At 38.2% G+C, this 19,080-nt stretch overlaps 1 protein-coding gene and 1 long non-coding RNA gene across 12 annotated transcripts in view; one reads left to right on the top strand and one right to left on the bottom strand.

Annotated features, from left to right (window-relative positions):
• Positions 1–19,080, top strand: part of LOC100647260 (Down syndrome cell adhesion molecule-like protein Dscam2) — a 127,035-nt gene that overhangs the window by 4,788 nt on the left and 103,167 nt on the right. The gene's annotated exons all lie outside the window — the stretch shown is intronic.
• The window catches only part of LOC110119340, a 224,105-nt gene that overhangs the window by 189,363 nt on the left and 15,662 nt on the right, over positions 1–19,080 (bottom strand). Inside the window, exon 3 of one of the 2 annotated variants that reach the window (XR_002307752.2) lies at positions 3,008–8,780. The exons of the other annotated variant lie outside the window; for it this stretch is intronic. This is a non-coding gene — a long non-coding RNA (uncharacterized LOC110119340). Of the gene's footprint in view, positions 1–3,007; positions 8,781–19,080 lie in introns of those variants that run through there. 2 annotated transcript variants of the gene reach the window in all.

Raw genomic sequence — 19,080 nt, 5'->3', positions numbered from 1 at the left:
AAAACGTATTGCATCAAACGATTGGTCTTTGTGTAACGTTTAATTCGAAAAAGTCGTGACAATCGCGATAGTTGCAAAGAAAATGCCTTGTAACTCAATGAATGACTCGTTTCGAATATTATACCATATCATTATCGCGATACATGATTAATAAACGCAAAAATAGCATGATTATGAGGGAAAGAGATATCTGCGTTTCTACGCGAAAACTAGGCATCTGATTTCAATAAATTTGATCTTCCCTGCGGTTATATGATCATTAACGTTCGTACAAATAAGAAAAGGAAAACGGCGAAGGATTCCACTGATAAGAAGCCGTATTATTTGAAGTAACTTCCACGTTTCTGAACGATTTCTTTACACACTTCCAGCAATCGTTCGACAAATTTATAAAATCTGTTTTTAAAGATCCTCGTGTAGTTTTGAACGATTTTTCAAAGTTGTTGTTCGGATTTTCAACGATGCTTATTTAACAATTTGCCAGCTTTGTCCACAGCTTTTCGCCGGAATTACAATAGAAACATCGTACAGCTAACCATTCCCTTATTCGCAACATTTTCGAGTTCCTCTACTCGTTTCAAACTTTTAACGCAACTTTGATCAGATCGAGGGAATCTAGTAAATCTACGTCAAAGTTGAAAATCTATATCTTCTGTATATCCATGGCGTAAAATAAAGTTCCCAGCAAGCGTCTATAGCATGTTCGAGCTAATCTCGAGTTCCACTGAATAGATTTCCATGCGATTTTCACCATTTTAAGCAGCACATCTCGAGTAGGATTTAAGCGCGTGAAACATTAACCTATGACAGAAGAAACCACGAGACAGCAGGAAATATAAAGAGACAGTTTCGCGGATATTCGCAACGCAACAGCAACCTTCTTCGCTGCGATCGTATTTTCTTTAGAATCGCTAGCATAATGTAGCGAAGCAATATGATTTCCTCTCCGAACAGTGTCTTTCTCTTTCCGGAATGCGGCACGTCAAAAGCAACTTCACGACTTCGCTGTGTAACAATCGATGTTGTTTCACGGACTATGGGGCTACGTTTACCGATCCAATAGAAATTCACAAAATCGTCAGCCATGTTATTAAAACATATAAAAAATATAAAATCGATAGCAAAAACTGGCTGTATCGGCTAGTACTTCTAATAAATAATCCTTCGTATATCGATATATCTAGAACTATCAAAGTGATAGTTTCATTCGTTTTACACACGTTTCATCTTCTTATGATACGTCAAGAGACCATCGACATTCGGATGAGAATTTTTAATATAAATACAATATAAAATTTTCTAATTAATTTTGTCGAATTATAATAACGGAGAAAGTCGATGATGTAGAAGAACGTTGATTTTTTAGAAATCAGAATACTTAGCTTCGATACTATGATTACCAGACTGATTTAATCGACCGGTTCGTAACTTTTCATAGAAATTTTGCAAGTTTACGACGACGATATGCTTATTTTTAGGAAAAAGCGATTTTTTATTGTGGTACATGGATTTACTTCCTCCCTTACATTATACGCTCTTCCGTGTATCTCTCATTTTAATCTCTTCGATATTTTTATACATCACTTAGTCTTAACGTAATCGTGTATTATCCGTAATTTGTATCTTCTTCTAAATTCCCGCATCGTTGAGTAAGATACGTCTTACTTGAATTAAGCGATAGGTCAAATGCGATCTTTATCGCGATTACGCGTATGTATCGTGGAGAGGTAGGACGAGTACACGTACTTAAAACACGTAAGCATCGAAATGAACGAAAGTAAGTGGGCGTCACGCGAAAGGCAACGTTTCCTCGGAAATGGCAAAATGGCAGGTCAGAAGCCGACCTGACGCGCGAATCGATGCGAAACTAAATTCGAAATGTTCATCGACAACGCTGGGTAAAAGTTACTTCTGGAAAGCGCGAGAAGTTACCGATTCGGAACGAAACTCTGAAACTGTTCTCCCTATGGCTGTCTATGCCAGCAGTAGCAGCCGAAAACACAAAAATGCTCGTTTCCAAATATGATATAATTATAACGAAATCGCGTAATTAAAGTTTCGAAGCGTGCGCCACCTCTCTTCCTCTATTCCTGTCTCTATTCTATTCTCGTCGGCTCGGTTTATTTTTCCAGCGGAATAACTCCACGGTAAAAAGAACGAACGAACGAACGAACGAATGAACGAACGTACGAACGAACGAACGAGAAGTATCGATCGAACTTTATCGCGAGACGTCAAGCGGGAAGGTTGTTGTCGAAAAACAAAGCGACCGGATCCGGTGAACGCAAATAGCTTAATACTCTGTCTCGAAAATAAAAACGGGGAAACAGCAGGACGCGGCTCTGCGAGTGCTGTCAGTCACTGTGAAAATTATCGCTCAAGTATACCGGCGGTTTGTACACGGATCCCTAGACAGTCTGAAGGGTTGCGCTCTCGCAGAGATGGCGGAGCCAACGACGAGTACGAGACATACGGATAAGGTATATGCTCTGTCACTTTCCTTCTCTCTCTCTCTCTCTCTCTCCCTCTCTCTCTCTCTCTCTCTATCTATCTCTATCTCTATCTCTATCTATCTATCTCTCCTCCTCTTACCTTCTCTCCTTCTCTTACTCTCTCATCTATGCTTAATCCTTCTCTTCCTCTCTGGTTACATTCCACGTTCTCCGATTATGTGGATAATACGAGACAACGTGACGGGCCTATACATACAACCAGATAGGCACACCCTGGGCTGGTTGAATAACTTATTCGTTATGAATATAGACTCCAGGAAACTGATTCGTACCACCGCGTTTACACTCTAAACTACCACTTACGCTTGCGAGCACCCTCGTCACCGGACGGAAGGGACATCTCACGCTGCAATCGTGTTGCTAACTTTCGCGCTTATCGTACCCACGTTTCGTGGCCGTTCCTGACGTTTTTCGTATTCTTGCACCGCTGAAATTTTTTTTAGCCGCAGACAGTTGACATGGGAAGGTTTTTGTCGTTTATCATGCAGAAGGTTGTTGGCAGAGAACAATCGGAGAGGGAAACTGAGAATTTATTCGCAGTAAGGAAATGTTGTTTACTCGTGGTAATGGACGAATGTCAGGTATAACTAAGTCTCGTCTGGTCAATACGGTGGATGAAATAACAAATCATACTTTAAATTCATTGACTTTCTTTATAAGAACGACTCTGTATCTGTTGCGTTTCTTTTCTCCTAAACTTGAATCTCCTTGTACAACGATTACAGTAGTTGCGAATAACGAGCGACGATTGGGTTTCTTCTTGTAATATTAGAATTTTATGCGAATGAAAGTACGCTTGTAAAATTTCATTCGTTTCGTTATCAAGCTTGTTCCAATTACGCAAGAGAATCTATCGATAATTTGTAATTTGCGAGTTGAAAAATATCATTAAAAGAGGACTATCGTTTATTATCGTAATTTGAACGAATGTTTTATAAGCAACATCAGAACTATCCTCTGATATTACTTACAAGAAAAGTATCTCCTCTATCGATTCTACGAAATTATTCAAAACTTTTACAAAGCTGATATATTCTGTCTTTTGGCATACGGTCATGCCTGTATTCCGTAACAACAAGAAATAAACGCAACGCTTTATTAATTCCGTTTCCTGGCCAACCGCCCGACATTTTTGTTTCAATATTAATCGTGCAGGAAACACGTAATGAGAATACAAAGTAGAAGTTGCAAACGTTATTGCGCCCTCGCACGGAAACATAGGTACCATTGTACGATGTTATTTATATTTTCTTCCCTTTCTATCCTAGAAGCCATGCAATCATCGTATTCCTTTGTCGAATAGCAAAAATAGAGTGCTAGTAGCGTGCTTTTCAGTTAGACGTTCGCGAATCGAATTACAGCCGGTGCTTCCGTCCAAATTCAATTCAACATATCCCTGCTGTTTAGCGAGAGCATATTCAATTTAATTCGATCCATATCATCGTCCGGAACTCTTTCTCGATTCTCGCTGAATGTTTCACTCCTTTCTAGTTGATCGCGCTATTTTCGATAATACTTCCTCGCCATTTCCTTCTATCGCGTTAAGAAGTTAAAGATACACTGGTAATCTTATGGCATTTTTTTTCTATTCAATTTCAATAAGCATGAAACGAAATGAATTGTAAGGTACTGTAGAAGGATCTTAAATCATCTACTAAACCGAAATGTTCTTTCTTATGAATTATGTAAAAATGCTCGATGGTATCTAAATCTTGTTAAGTTTCAAGTGTCTCGTTGAAGAGTTGAATTGGCAATTTCATCTATCTTTCTGTTGTTTATTTATTCCATTATTAGAAAAAAAGAGATACTGGTAAGAAACCCAGGAAATACATTTTTCGAATTGTTTTATCGTTTGGTCGTTAATGGCCAAGTTACAAGCTATATGACCGTACCTTGACAAAATAACATGACGTCTATAACTACCACTAGAACATTTAACTTTGGCTGATTAAATATGTATTAGGATACAGCACGTTGCAAATATTCTTTGGAACTTGTTAAGAAGCTTGTCAGTATCAAAAACTTTCTTGATTTCCAAGTATCAGTTTAGCATATACATATGCATATAAATCCCACTTTATTGTACTTGCACTTCTCTTACTACGCTACTTCATTTGCATTTCTCCTAAAATTTCCTTAAGACTTTTTGTTTCTTATCATTTTATCACTCTCTTCGTCGTACGGAATTCTTTATTACTTTCTACTACGCAGTTCTCTTTCTTCTTTTATTTTTTTAATTCATCTCTTCTTTTCTATTAACCGGATAAAGGAATTTTCAATTGAAATACATAAGTATCTACTTTCCCTATCGAGCACAATATTCATCCAGGTTGAGTATCGTCCTTTTTTCCATCGTTCATTCCAACGGTTGTTTCTTGAATTTCCTTCTCCCCGTTTCCGATATCGTCGCGAACGAGAAACTTTTACGTTCGCCATTGCGAGTCATAATATCTTCTTTCGCTGCCCCTTTCCGTGTCTAATTTTATTCCTTCCACGTCATTCGTTTCTTTCAATCTCGCAAAGCGCGTTTCAATTTTGCTCGCATCGTTGAAAAAATATAGAACGAATATGCATAACTGTTTGTCCATGGTCGCAGTAAGGTAGAAGAAAAACATCGTCGAGGCAAATGAGATTTTCAAACGCATCGCCACATACGAAACTCAACCACGACAGATGTTTTTATTCTTATGCCATCGGTGAATTCCTCTTTTTCGTTTTCATTGCTTTCGCTTCGAACGCCACTAAACAATCTCCCCTCTTTTACATGTTCGCAAACATTGCACATTTGTAGAAATTATATAACCTTCTGTCCCCATTATATCTTTTATTCTCTTAGTATTTTCGGTTCGTATTTTTTTGTCAATGTACATATCTCTCCTCATTTATTGGATGTTACATTATATCGAAGGTAATGTATACGTTGCGTGGAATTTAATTCTACGAAGTATCTAACGTACAGTTTTTATTATAATATATAATAGGCGAAGCAAATTTCTGATTACTTTTTTTTTAACTGTTTTCATAAAAACATGTATTTGCGTAAATATTTACAGTCCATGACAATTTGTGTCCGCGATGATTCCGCGACAATTTTTGTTGGCAAATATTTTCCATTTTAAAGAAGTTCATCTCAGCGAGGAATAATAATATTCGCTTTTTTACGAAGTGTCGCTTGATGATCACGCGTTGCTCAAGTTACTGTTTGTTTTCGACGTTATATTTTTACGTAAAACGTAATATTCGATAATTATAAATACACGTGAAAAGAAATTTCACTATTGGTCCATGTATTTGCTTACATTTATTCTACTAATAAGATAAATTTTATGAAGCAGAAAACAACGTAATTCAAGAGCTATCATACGTACACGCAATGAGGTTCTGACCCGAATTACACGTGTAACAGACATTGATACCAATTAGTACTAAAGTACTGTTTTAAAGTACTTGTTACGAAGTATGTTAAACATATGGGCCAGAGAATTCTTCGATCTCTAAGGATATAAGTTTTGAAACGCTTATTCAGTGAATAACGTGTTTAAATTATTTATTGATAAATGGCAAATCAAATATTCCATAAACTCATGTGCGCTTTATTTCGATAAAACTAAAAAGTTAATTAAATAAAAAAAATTGCATTTGGAATGATACACGTGGCTTTTTCATCTTCGGTCATCGTACTTTCGTAATCATACCAACGTGCCAATTTGCATTCACTCGTTCATTGTATTTATGCAAATCAAATTCAACTACCTTTAATAATCGATAATCAAACATGTAAATGAACTACTAACTAACATCATAATGCAACTATTCTCCGCTACGATAAAATATATTTATTCCTACAATACTCACAGTGTTGCGAGAAAGATCTGGGAAAATCATGCGTATATTGATCAAGAACAATCGATCAAAATTAGACTCTTTTAAAGGATTACCGTAATCACCGATGTAACCCAGCTTTTCTGTCAACAAAATTTTTCAGATATTGAAATAATTAATATTCCCGTGTTAATAGCGGTCAGCCTATTGTATAATAATTACTATAGGCTAATACAAATTTATCGTTGGCGATCGCGAAAATGTAAAGCCATAAATCAAGTTCGAAGACTAGTTTTATTCCTCCCCATTTTGGTGTTTTTCACGTTACAAGAATGGAAAGCGATTTAAACACGTTAGAACTGAATCTATGACTGTCACCTCTGACCCTGGTTGATCATGGGAAGAAAGGTCCGCGTCTTGGCTATTTTCCTTAGCGAACAAAGTTAACCGCGCCCGGGCATTTACAATTGAAATTACTTCGCTCCTCGTCTCTGGATTATTACTTTAAAGTCTGCCCACGGATATCCGCGCTGTTCTTTTCCCGTGTTCTTGAAGGTTCCGGCTGGTTGCCGGGAAATGCTACACCCTGGGGTCACGTCGCGTCATATCACGTCAACATGAAATTCTTCCCTTTCTTCGCGAATATAACAAGTTTGATTTTTCCTTTTCTTCTTGCCGTATTTTCTTTGTATTCTTTTTTCTTGCCTTTCTGTTACGTAGTGTAAAAATGTGAGCAAAGGCGTCAAGGTTAACCCAAATTCCAACGCTGCCTATTCCTACTTCATATTACCGCACTTTTTATTAAGCTTAAGTATTTAAAGAAAAAGATTTCAGAAATGTGGTAAAACGTTGAAGGAATTTGAAGCTCAAATAAGATACCTCTTTAATTATGAAAGGGGAATATTTTTAAATCTCTTCTATCGAACATTAGACTTTTATACCACAGATTTTCTGTGTCGTCTACAGTACTTTTGATCGAAATACCTGCTGTAAAGATTAAACAAAAAAATAATAAACTGATAAGAGTAGACGACGTTTACTTCAATAATTTTTTAATACTGCACAATACTGGTTTCTACTTGGACATTAGGTTAAGAGGTCTTCTTTTCAGTTTGCTCTCCATATTTTCCTAATAGTCTACTTCAGTAAATTATCCTCGTTGTGTATTTAAGGCTCCTGGATCGCGCTACACAGGTATCTACGATTCAGAACTTTGGACGAAGATTCTTTACAGTAAGAATCCTCTTCTCTAACTTCCAAAAGAGCTTCCTCGCAATTTTTCCTACACGAGTAGCTGCCCGGGGAAAGTTTCACACCGGTAGATAGCCGTAAAAGATTAAACTTTCGTTTGAAGCGATTAAGATTGCGAATACTCAGTCTCCTTCACTGGAATCATTATTAAAGCCCGCAAGAGCCTCGCCAATGAAACAACAAACGTCATAAACTTGCAAAAATAAAACGAACAATAAAACAAAGATAGGTGGCTATAAATCTCGAGGCATGTTCAGGCGTCTTTAACTCTTTGAAACGCGTTAAGTTATTTAACTTAATCTAATGTGTATACGTCCCAACGTCGGTGTAACTAATATGATTGCAGGCGATGCCAACCGGTTAGTTCAACCGTAAAAATACAACAAAAATTAATGAAAGATACTAATTAAAAAAAAAACAAGAAAGGAAGATATAACCAATCTTTATGAGATGACCGAAACTGTCGGAATAAACCCCAAAAGGGGATTGGTAAGATCCAATGATCTTCGAACCCATTAATCAGCAACTTTGCGACAGTAGCAAAGATACAAGAATGAAAGAAGGTAAAAGAAACAAAGAAAGGGAGAAGAGAGTTGAAATTCTCGCTGGGTCTAAGCATTGTGCCGGTAAATTAAGTCGTCACCAGGGTTAGAGGCGTCACAGTTTTACGCGCGATAAAACGACGAAAGGAGAGCCAATTTCCTGATCGACCATGGGTGAAACATCGAAGCTTGGCTGGCGCTGCCGCCCTCGTGTTGCGCCGCCTTGGAACGTGCTCCTTCGTCTCCCCCCGATTCAACCCCCGATCCAACCCTCTTTAAACTCTCAACCGTAACACGCACGCCAGTTGGTTCGTCGAGTGGTCGGCCGGACCCGTTTATTTTCATTCGCCGGGATTGCTTTTCATCGACGCTCGGTGAACACGACAAAAGCTTCTTTCTCTCTTTCTCCTGTTACGGAAAAAGAGGATATACACAGGCGGGTGCAAGTACACACGAACTGCACCCCCGTGACACGCGTGGGGGTACTTCACCACGGGCTCTCGTTTTTCAATGGAGCTCCTTGGCAACGTTCTCGAACTTGTATCGTCGACCATCGTGTAATATCGTCGTCCTTGACTGAGCCAACGAATCGCACAGCTAATTTGCACGGTAATGAGCTCATTATTCCTGCCACTTTACCAGCTCCGGGACACTAAAACATAATTTAAACGGCGATCCGTAATCGTATCAACCGGGTCAAACCTTTGAGAAGCAGAGTTCGGCTGCCCGCGACTCTCTTCGAGGAAGGAAATTGCACCAAACGCGAGTCTCGTGTCGCTTTCCTACCCGATGTTTATGGCAACAAGAGACGGTATTATTTATGTAGGTAGGGATTAGGTTAAGTTCGCGTGAATGATAGGTTAATTGAAAAATTGTACAGCATAGCTTCCGATTATTTAAACCATGCTTTACTTTTAATTTAAGCAGTCTTTTACTTTGCTTCTGTTACAAGGGCTGAGTAAGAGAGTTCTCGCTATTGCTAATATATCTATATGATTCTTTGTTGGAACAATGAAAAAAGAAATTAATATATATGGACTTTAAATCCGTTTGATTAATTACAAGCGACGGTGTATGAGATATTTCATCGAAATTCTTATTCCTTTTTCTTCTCCAGGGGTTTTTTTTCTTTTTTTTTCTTGTATATCCCGTGGGAATAAGTGTTTGGTACGAGAGCTTGAGTGATTGAATTTTAAATGACAATAATCGAGTGCAATAGTCCTGACACGTGTAAATTACATTAGATGCATCTAATATATGAACATTAAAATTGAAAGAAAATTCTTGTTTATGTCGTAAGCACTGTTTGCCACAAATGAGAGTTGATGCTACGAGACAAGAAATTGGCACGCGTATTGGCACAAGTGATGAATAAAAATATAGAATTAGTAAAAAGATCCACTAGAGAATGATAAAACGTTTCGGTAAATGGCGTTACAAATAATGCTTAATAACAGTTTCAAAAGAATCTTTTAACTTTTTAAATTTGTTTATATAATCGCTCACATTGCTTGAGTCATCGACAGAAAAAAATACGATATCGGAATCAATACAATATTGAATTGAAGCAGAGAACACAAGAGGAGAACACGCGAGTAGGAATGAAAATAATGAATACAAAACCGATCGATCCTCCTCTTGCAAACTACTTATGTCCTCGATAAAATCGCTATGGGTCATTGAATCAACGACACGTATCAGCGACAAAAGTGTCCCGAGTGTATGGCCAATTGGTGACTCTGAGCCGTGCAAATTGCATCGCGCCTTCCGACATTACGTCTCTTCCGGTGATGGCGACGAGGGAGAGTCCCGTATAACGCGAAAACGAAGCGTTGATTAAATTTCCAAGAATCACGCTTCGAAACTTTCAAGATTTTCGGTAGCGATCATAAAAACATCGTTTACTTTTGACGTGTACAGCAATAATTAAAAGCAAATTTGCGTGTTATATCTAAAATTCGAAATTTGTTCTATAATAAGTCTCGTAATTGTTAGCACGTTCATAGTTTACATTTTATTACGTAATTCTTGAAAGATCGAAAGTTGCTTGAAATCAAAGAGGAATTAAGTTGAAAGCTCGTTGCCAGATATTTCTGTTATTATTTTTAAGATTATAAGATAAAAATTGCAAAAGCGACACTTGATCCTATTTTATGAACATTGTCCTTCTTAACGGTAAATTTAACGAACAAAGAGAGTTCCTTGTATCTTCAAAAGAATTACTCGTTAATCGTTGATTAATCTTCTTCTTTCTTCTCCTCCGTTATAAAGCTACCATTTGAACCTCGTTCGTCGCCTCGACGTTTATTGTACATTTTCAGTTACTTGAAAATTGTCTGAAGCAAGTGAACTGTAAACGATGAGCGTTCAAGAAACGTAGAAACAGGACGCAACATATTAATAACACGAACGAAAGCCGAAAAATCCATAATAAACAAACCACGAATATATCAAAATTTACATTTTATCTATGGATTAACAAGTATCAAATTTATCGTCGAAACAAACTATACTATCCAATTACCAATTTATAAGTCTTACGACACGATTTAAAAATTTCACGAAGCGAAACGCGGGAAAGTATTGGTATTTAAAATATGTAGAAACGTCAAAATTTCAAGACACCGAATCACGTTACCCTTGATAAAACAAGAATATGAGAAACTTTCCATTGCTCGAAGACTAGGTTAATTAATTACTTAGTATCTTAATAGTCTTAGTTCGAGATTTCGGCAGTATGTACACGCAAATGGTCAAATAAACATGAGCAGACGAGGCTAACGTTCACTTCTGACTGAGAATGTGCACGCGTGCATGTGATACTCAACGTGAATCCCAGTAGGACCATGGCGTTAGTCTAGCCACGTATCGCACGTGTGTGCACGTTACGTTACCAGCTACTAAATTATTCCACGATAAACGTGTTTGCGTACGTTTAGTCGCGCAACGAGCGTCACGCGGGCTACTTTAATCGCACCGGCAAATAGACGTGTTCAATATCTATGCAATTCGATCGAACGGCTTGCACGACGGTCACGTATCGGTGAATAAACGATACGCTAAACAGCTCGAACGCATTTCCACGCGTACCTGTTCTCGTTCCCCTCGATTTCCCCCTTTTTTCGTCGTTTTTCCTTGTCGCGTCGCCCGATGCTTTATCGCCGATGCAGCATCGATGAAATTTTTCAGCGAGGCAAACACAGCGCCTCGGCCACCCTTTAAACACACAGGATTTGTCAGAGTTGAAAAATTCAAATGTAAACTTGAAATAGCCGGCGTGAACCGCGCTAAACGCTCGTGTCCTTTTACTCTATTGTTCTGTCATTAGCGGTACGTTTGTGCCTTTCGCCCCTCTTCGCCACTGCATCGCATGTGCTGTACAATTGTATTTCGTCCGGTTAATTCTTTAATTCATCGTATGGGCTTTATCGATGTCAAATGAAATTGCTGTGAATCGATGGGCAATCGATTACTCGGGGAAATGAGATTTTTCTTTTTCTTTCTTTTTTCTTCTCGAGGAAAGTAGGAATTTCGAAGATATATTGGTCGGTTTGTGTCGACGAGTTTTTACTCTTTTGCGTTGAACAAGATATTTTTTGCAACAGTTTTTTCTACTTAAGGGATAGCGAGGTCGAAAAAATTATTTAGGAATTATTAATTAAAAATTATTAATTAAAATTATTAGGAAAATTATTAATTAGGGAAAATTTGTCAGAGTAGGTAATATGCTAATACGTAGAATTTTTGATGTATTCGTTTTACAGCAAAATCAAAGTTACATTATTTTAATATATAACACGGTTGAAAAGCGAAACATTCTGATGAATTAAAAATCATAAATTTCTACAAATAATTCGTATTATGACAAATAATATCTTTAAACTATTCGGAAGAGTGATATTTAATCTGTGAATCAAATAGAAAGAGAATCTTCACAACACAGATATTGGTCGGAAGCATATTGAATTTTAAAATTGCTTCTCTATAAAAAACGAAAAATGTGACCAATCAACTTTCTTTTGTGGCTTTTAAACGCAGCTACATAATTTTTCCAATATCGTACTAAGCGATTGAAAAATGCTAAGATATGTGTTCCATTCTATAAAGAAATTTAGCCTTACTGATTTCCATACCAATTTTACTAGAATTTTGATTTAAAAATCAGAGGTTGAAATCATCGAGGAACTCCGATATTGGGAATCATCGTTAAATGAAAAGATCCTTGCGACATAATGTACTCTAGAATAAACCATAAACTCCTAATAAAGAAAACAAACACGCATGTATATAACCATCAAGCATTTATTGTTACGATGTTTTCAATATTTTACGCGAATGCAGAAGATCTCATACTCAGACATAAACTCAGGACATAAACTGTGTCCTGACATTGCAAGATTGCGTAAAATACAGTTTAAATCGCTCACTGCAATCGCTACCGCAAAATTTAAACTAAAGAACACTATTGAATTATAATCGTTGCCTGCTACGGTGGTTATCGATGACCCACATTTTCTAGTACGATTAAAATAAGACAAATTTCATGGTCTGAAAAATTGTCAACAATAGAAATAACTTGAATAATATTGTCACAGAAAGGTGCACAAGTACAATACGCAGAGTATCTCGCAAAAATTAAACGTTACGCAGTATATTTCAACCTATCGCGGTTCCTCCCCCCCCCCCCCAAAAAAATATATAAAATTCATAGTTAACTAATGTAATGCTAATGACCCTAAGCTCCAACTAGAAAGAAACAAATTCACAGGTTCTCGTTAAAATTCATTTCAATTCTATCGGTATGTAAAGATGTTCTCACTTCACCGTGGCATCGTTGTTCCAACTCTGTACTATCCTACTCACCTTAACTTAGCCTACATTTTGGCAATGCATCGAAATAAGACGAACAAGCGACGATCTGGTGCACGATGCGGCAACCTACAAAAGCCGAAGTTTCTAAGTTTCCATCGAAACAAGTGGAGGGAAGTTGATCGGCTGAAATCCCATTATCAGAAGAATGTTCGACTACGAGGCGGCGAACTACGCCGGGTTACGTGAAAATTTAATAAACACTGCGTGTACGAGAGAAGTACGACAGCTCTTGCTTAGAGCTAATACGAACTTACGAACAAGTAAGAGGCGTGTTCCGTGCAGTCTGAGACACTTCCGGAACAGCAACAGCAGCGCACCTATTCCTCTGGCGCTTGACCGGCTACACGACAAAGGCGGATTTTACGTTGGGCAGAGGATCGTGAACAACGCCATAAAAAACGAAAGATCGATGGTCTAAGTACCAAGGCGAACTGGGTCGAGCGTAGAATGGAAATTCGCGTCAAACCCCACTTTAAATTCTTATTTCTGGAAAATTAATTACGGTAGAATCTCCATATTACATCCACGTCCGTGCTATCGCGTTTTAAAAATATTAAGGAGAAAATTTTATAAATCGTGAAATTAACAATTCTTGGGTCGGATCGTTAGTGAGCTTTTGATTTATCGTCGCGATATTAATAATAGCGTAACATCATATCGCAGCATGTACGTTGATCATTTCACTTTATCACGTTACATCATTACAACGAGAAAAAATGTCTCTGTAATGTAATTACTGTCGGTATTGTATTCGAACTTGTACGCTTCGATACGATACAATGAATATTATACAGGCATTTTACATTTGTACGACTTCTATTATTGTAACTTTTATATTTTATTATCAATCATCGTTGATAATGTCATATTGCGTAAAATTGACATATCGTCTTGAAGATGGTCACATTAACAAGCTGAAAGGCTTCAGAAACACCTTTATCATTGTAGTTTCTTCATTATGTTATCGTTGATAACGTCTTATTGTATTTAGTTCGTAAAGTGGGCGAAAATGGCCACATAAATATATTGACGCTCTCCAGGAGCAAAAACAGCAGCGTATTCTTCTGACGCTGAAGCAGTTACACGACAAAGGCGGATTTTATGTTAAACATTAAGTTGTGAACGAGGCGATGGATACGTAAACGAAAAATCAACGACGAAATTACGAACGATCTTTCGACGTGAATTCGGTGCAGCTTAGAACGGAAATCAACGTTAAAGCTGATCGATTCTCATTCCTGGAAAATTGATTAGTTCGATTTTCCTCCTAGGAAATTGAAGTCCGCGGCGCGTCTTAATCCAGTTTAGAGAAACGCAAGGATATCTTGGAACGAACGGATGGAACGGAATGGGATAAAGACGCCCGTCGATTTTACGAATTATATCACACGATTGCAATCGCCTTCTCGCTGCCAGTCTGTATTTCTGGTTATTACGCTTTGATCGAGTTATACCGATGATAAAATTATCTATAATCGATGTAAAATTGAATGAACGTATGTGTTTCAAACTAGACAAATATTGTAAGAAAACAATGTATTCCAAGATCCTAAGATCATTCAAATCTTTCTTAAATATATAAAATAATATATAATGAAATTAAAATAACGAACCCGATAAGCGTTGATTTTCAAATAGTCCACAAAGTAATTTCCTCGTACGAAAGTATTATACCTCAATTAAAAAAAAGAATATAATTTTTATTTGAAATACATGTTCATATTGATAGTTTATATAAAGTACGTGTATATTTTTGTACGTGTGTATTTTTACGTTTATTTTAATTCAACTTCTCTATCGACGCTCGATCAAAGATGGAACATCAGTAGTCGCGGTGTCGCATCGACATCTGACACGTTATAAAAAAAAAAAGGAGAAAAAAAGAGGTGTAAAAAATTGTTCGTGCATTAGTCCAAGATAACGTGATTACCATAAAGTTAATGGATTCGGAGAAAGATGCAGGCCACGCGGTAGTTGCTCTATTTTTCGAGTCATTTCGCGAGGCATTTTATCGAAAAAAGAAGAATCGAGGAAAAGGAAAAAAGAGAAAGAAAGGGAATATCGTCCGCGAACACGGTTACGTCCGAGCGAATAATTTCGTCGCGGAGTTTGCGCTCGTCCAGTAGTAAAACAAACGACCTCTCCACTGTTCCATTCCTGGCAATAATTCACTAAAGGCTATTGCCGTGGTTCCCTCGAATTATTTCTGAATAATTCAACCGTTTTCTCTGCAATTTAACGAATGCACCCGGTGCACGCGAACACGAATCATCACGGCCGATGATTCCTCCGCAACACACATTCGTCCACCACCACGTATCTATCCTTCTTCCCAATGTTTCGAGCATGTTCGCAACGTTTTGTGCGTGGACGCGCTATTTAATGCGGCCATCCATCGCAAATGACGATATCACACCACTGTAGTGGCCGGATTACCAGAATACCAAAATCTTCATTTCCGCTGCACCATCCTATGGTCTTCCTCTCAAAATAGATTAAACGGAAACCTTACGATTTCGAACTGGCTTACATAGATTCTACGGATATGTGGCGTGATCTTCGGACAATAAACGAGGATTCATCAGGTCATTCCTCCTCCTCTCCTTTCCTTTCAAAATGCACAACATATTCCAACCTGACGATCACCGTTACGCGATCGCAAACGTCGTACATAGCTCGTTGCATCCCAAGACTAATAATAATTTCTCGATTATACGAACTATCTGGCTCTTATCAAAGCAAGAAACGTGTTTGCCTCTTTAACAACCTCGTTTCTAGCAAGAAATCACGGTCGTTCGCAAGCTCGTTCGTAACTGCCCCATTCTCACGGCTATCTTCTCCATGCGCACTCTCTATCTCCCCTTGGACGATTTCCTTATCGGCTACGTGACGTTCTGCAAATTCCTCACGCATCGCAGATTACGCCATAGATCAAAGCGTAGCAGGGAACGAAGTGAGGAATTCTCGGGCGTCGTACACGTACTGTATGTATACGGAACGCGCGCACACGCGTTCATCATCGTGTACACCTACTTTTCCAACCCTCTCCTTATCATGCTCGGCCGGTGACCGGGTGCATCGTTACGTACCGATGTACCGCGATCTCGATGAAGCAACTACCCAGCGAGCAGCAGTCTCGACAATCTCGTCCTCCTCTCGTAGTCTTCAAGAAGCTCCCAAACGAGCGGAAGGGGAACAGGAGGAGGAACACAAGAGGGTGAAACGGAGACGGTGAGCGGGCTGGCACGACTCGCTCGATATCCATTAACCCCCTACCCCTGCAACCATCCCGAGTCTCTGTAGGGTTTAGGGGAGGCTATTCCCTCCTCGTTCATCGAAAAGACACGAGTTTATGCCACGCCGAGAAGCCGAAGCCTCCTCGTTCGTTAACCTGCTCGGAAACTGGAACTTTGGAGTCGAGCCCGACCAGGAACCATATCCTTTTTTTTTTAAACTCCATCTCGTTCCACCAAATTATCCTTCGACAAGGATGCGTCTGGTTGAGAGATAAAACGACCGCGAAAGTTTCGCAAATTTGTTTATTGGAAACGATAAGGTGAATGGATACTTTGGAGTAGATTTACGATTATGTACTTCGAAATGTGGATATGTTGCTCTGTGTTGCGATGTTAAGCGATCAAAGTTTGAGTATTATGTGAAATAGGAATTTACGAGGCGATGTTATATGTTATAAACATAAATTTGAAAATGACCTAGATTTATGATTTAAGATTGTAAAAGTATCTATGTGCGTGTATAGACATTTAAGCTTTTCACGTTAAACGAGACTTCTTGATACGTTTATCTAATTCTTCGGACAAAACTGAATCAATATTCAGAATTCACGCAATCGGATCCATTTCAATTTTCAATAAATCTGTTTCGCGTTATAGTACAGCTATCGATTAACTGTAGCTCCATAGTTCTATAATATCCGAAATTAAACCGATATTTAATCTTCACAAAGATTTCGTGGAAATTTTCCTGGAAAATTACACGTAACAGTTTCAAACACGAGATGGCAAAAGGGACACACTTTGGTCAGCCTTCTCCCTCCATCGACCATCTTTTCTTCAAGCTTTTCTTCCGTGTCTCGTTTTACTGTTTACGAAGGCGGTCCAGCACGCCTCGGTCATTTAATATTCATACGGTAGCACACTCCTCGCGGGCAACGTCTGTCGTTCCTTTCAAAAAATGAACCACCGCCCCGTTCGCTCGTTCCCTTGGTGAATTAAGAAACTGCATTTCAAAATCGTCGCCACTCATCTCGAAAGCTCGATGGCTACTGCCGCTGATTAATTGCCCACATTTATCGTACTGCACCGTTTAATGTAATTTTGCGATAAAGCAGCGAATACCGCAGGGATCTGTTTACAACGACCACGCGACCTTCCTTTGATGAATGTGCATTATCGTGGCAGCAAAGAGCGGATAGACGGTCGATATCTTGGCGAAAATCAAAGTGGCGGATATATTGAAAATTTCTACTTTGACGTTACGATATATTATATTAGCGCGGTATCCAATTCTTTTGGTTTAAAACATATTTGCATTATAGTTTACTTGATCCGTACGAAACTCTGGTTAGGGGGTGACTAGATTAACAGGTTTAATAATGGAAACGGAGTGATTATCGTTGATCCTTTCATTGCCCAAAATTAGTCCCAATTTTCTTAAATTATTTCCCAACAATTCCCAAAATTATTTAACAGGCACTGTGATTTATTTAGAATTTCGCTGACCATTTCGTGAAAAATCTCAGCGAGCTTTATGAATATTCTGAATATAAATATACAGGTCAAAAATTAATTTTTCGATACCCAATTAAAGAAGAAATTTGAATATGGAAATATCGTTGCTAATTATTAGTATATATTAACCTCTAACCCTACCGTATAATTTATAAAAAGCAAAGAATATTTGATCGTAATATACAAAACGTATCCTAAGATCGTAATATATAAAATAAATTTAAAATCAATTCCATCAAAAAATAAACGTTAGACTATTTTTTTTAGGAATACCTGCGTCTCGTACGACAATATCGAGGTCATGACAAAAGCGTGCATGCAAAAGAAACAGGTCAGCCCGAGATTGAAGAAAAGTTCTCCAAAAATGTAACAGCAATTTGATAGCGTCGTCCTACAGACGAGTATATCGATTATTCCTGCGGCGATTAAAGCTTCGACTATTTTACTCGCTTTCGCCTTTTTTCACATATATAGACATAAATGTCATTTAAAAGTATCGATCCAAATACTAACTTTCTATTGCCATCGTCTTTATAGTGGAAAACAGGAATAAAGAAGAAAATATGGCCGCTTTTCCCACAATTCTAATTCCTTCCTCCTTTTTTTTTTTTGCTTTTGCTATCGCTTTACGGATAGACGTATACAAATTGAAACAAAAACCACGACGCGAGATAATCTTCTCATATAATATCGAGTATAAAGAATCAAACTTAAAGGGAACAAAATCATTTTAAATGGTTTTGGTCTTTGAATCGAGCTTCCCATGTGCATACGTAGGTCATTTCGTTATACGGATTTGCTTCAGAACGACCAATTACGTTCCCCTTTGTAGTTGCAGTATTCGAGCAATTTCGAAATAGTTACAAATTTTCGTTTCGACGATGCACGTAGAACTGTGGCTCGACGTTCATCGCTGTAATCTAATCGCGTCCATATTTCGTACTCGCCTGGCTTCTGCCCGATTTAGAAAGCGCGTTTCGTATTTTTGGTCAATAAAATAACGTTTCCAATTTTCGAGCAGTGTATCCACGAACAAGCACACTCACACAATCGTCGTCGCTAACAGAGTCCATTACGCTGAAATCTCAACGAGCGCACGCACCGAATACGATCCTGCTTCAATTTTTAAAATCGTACCTTCCCCTCCCCTCCTTCCATGGAAACGAAGTTCACCTCGAAAAACAGTTTTATTCCCAACAATTTCAAGTTACTTTCAATGAACAGACCGAGTTATGGTAGACCGGAAGTCGACGAATCGCAACGCGATTCTACACGCACTCCTGTTTACGTGTAGCACTGTCTATGAGTCAGACAAAACACTCTTTCCAC

Source organism: Bombus terrestris, chromosome 6 (genome assembly GCF_910591885.1).
Source record: "Bombus terrestris chromosome 6, iyBomTerr1.2, whole genome shotgun sequence".
In the NCBI taxonomy this organism is placed as follows: domain Eukaryota; kingdom Metazoa; phylum Arthropoda; class Insecta; order Hymenoptera; family Apidae; genus Bombus; species Bombus terrestris.
The sequence above is the reverse complement of the archived record's forward strand: the minus strand, read 5'-3'. Positions and strand labels throughout refer to the sequence as shown.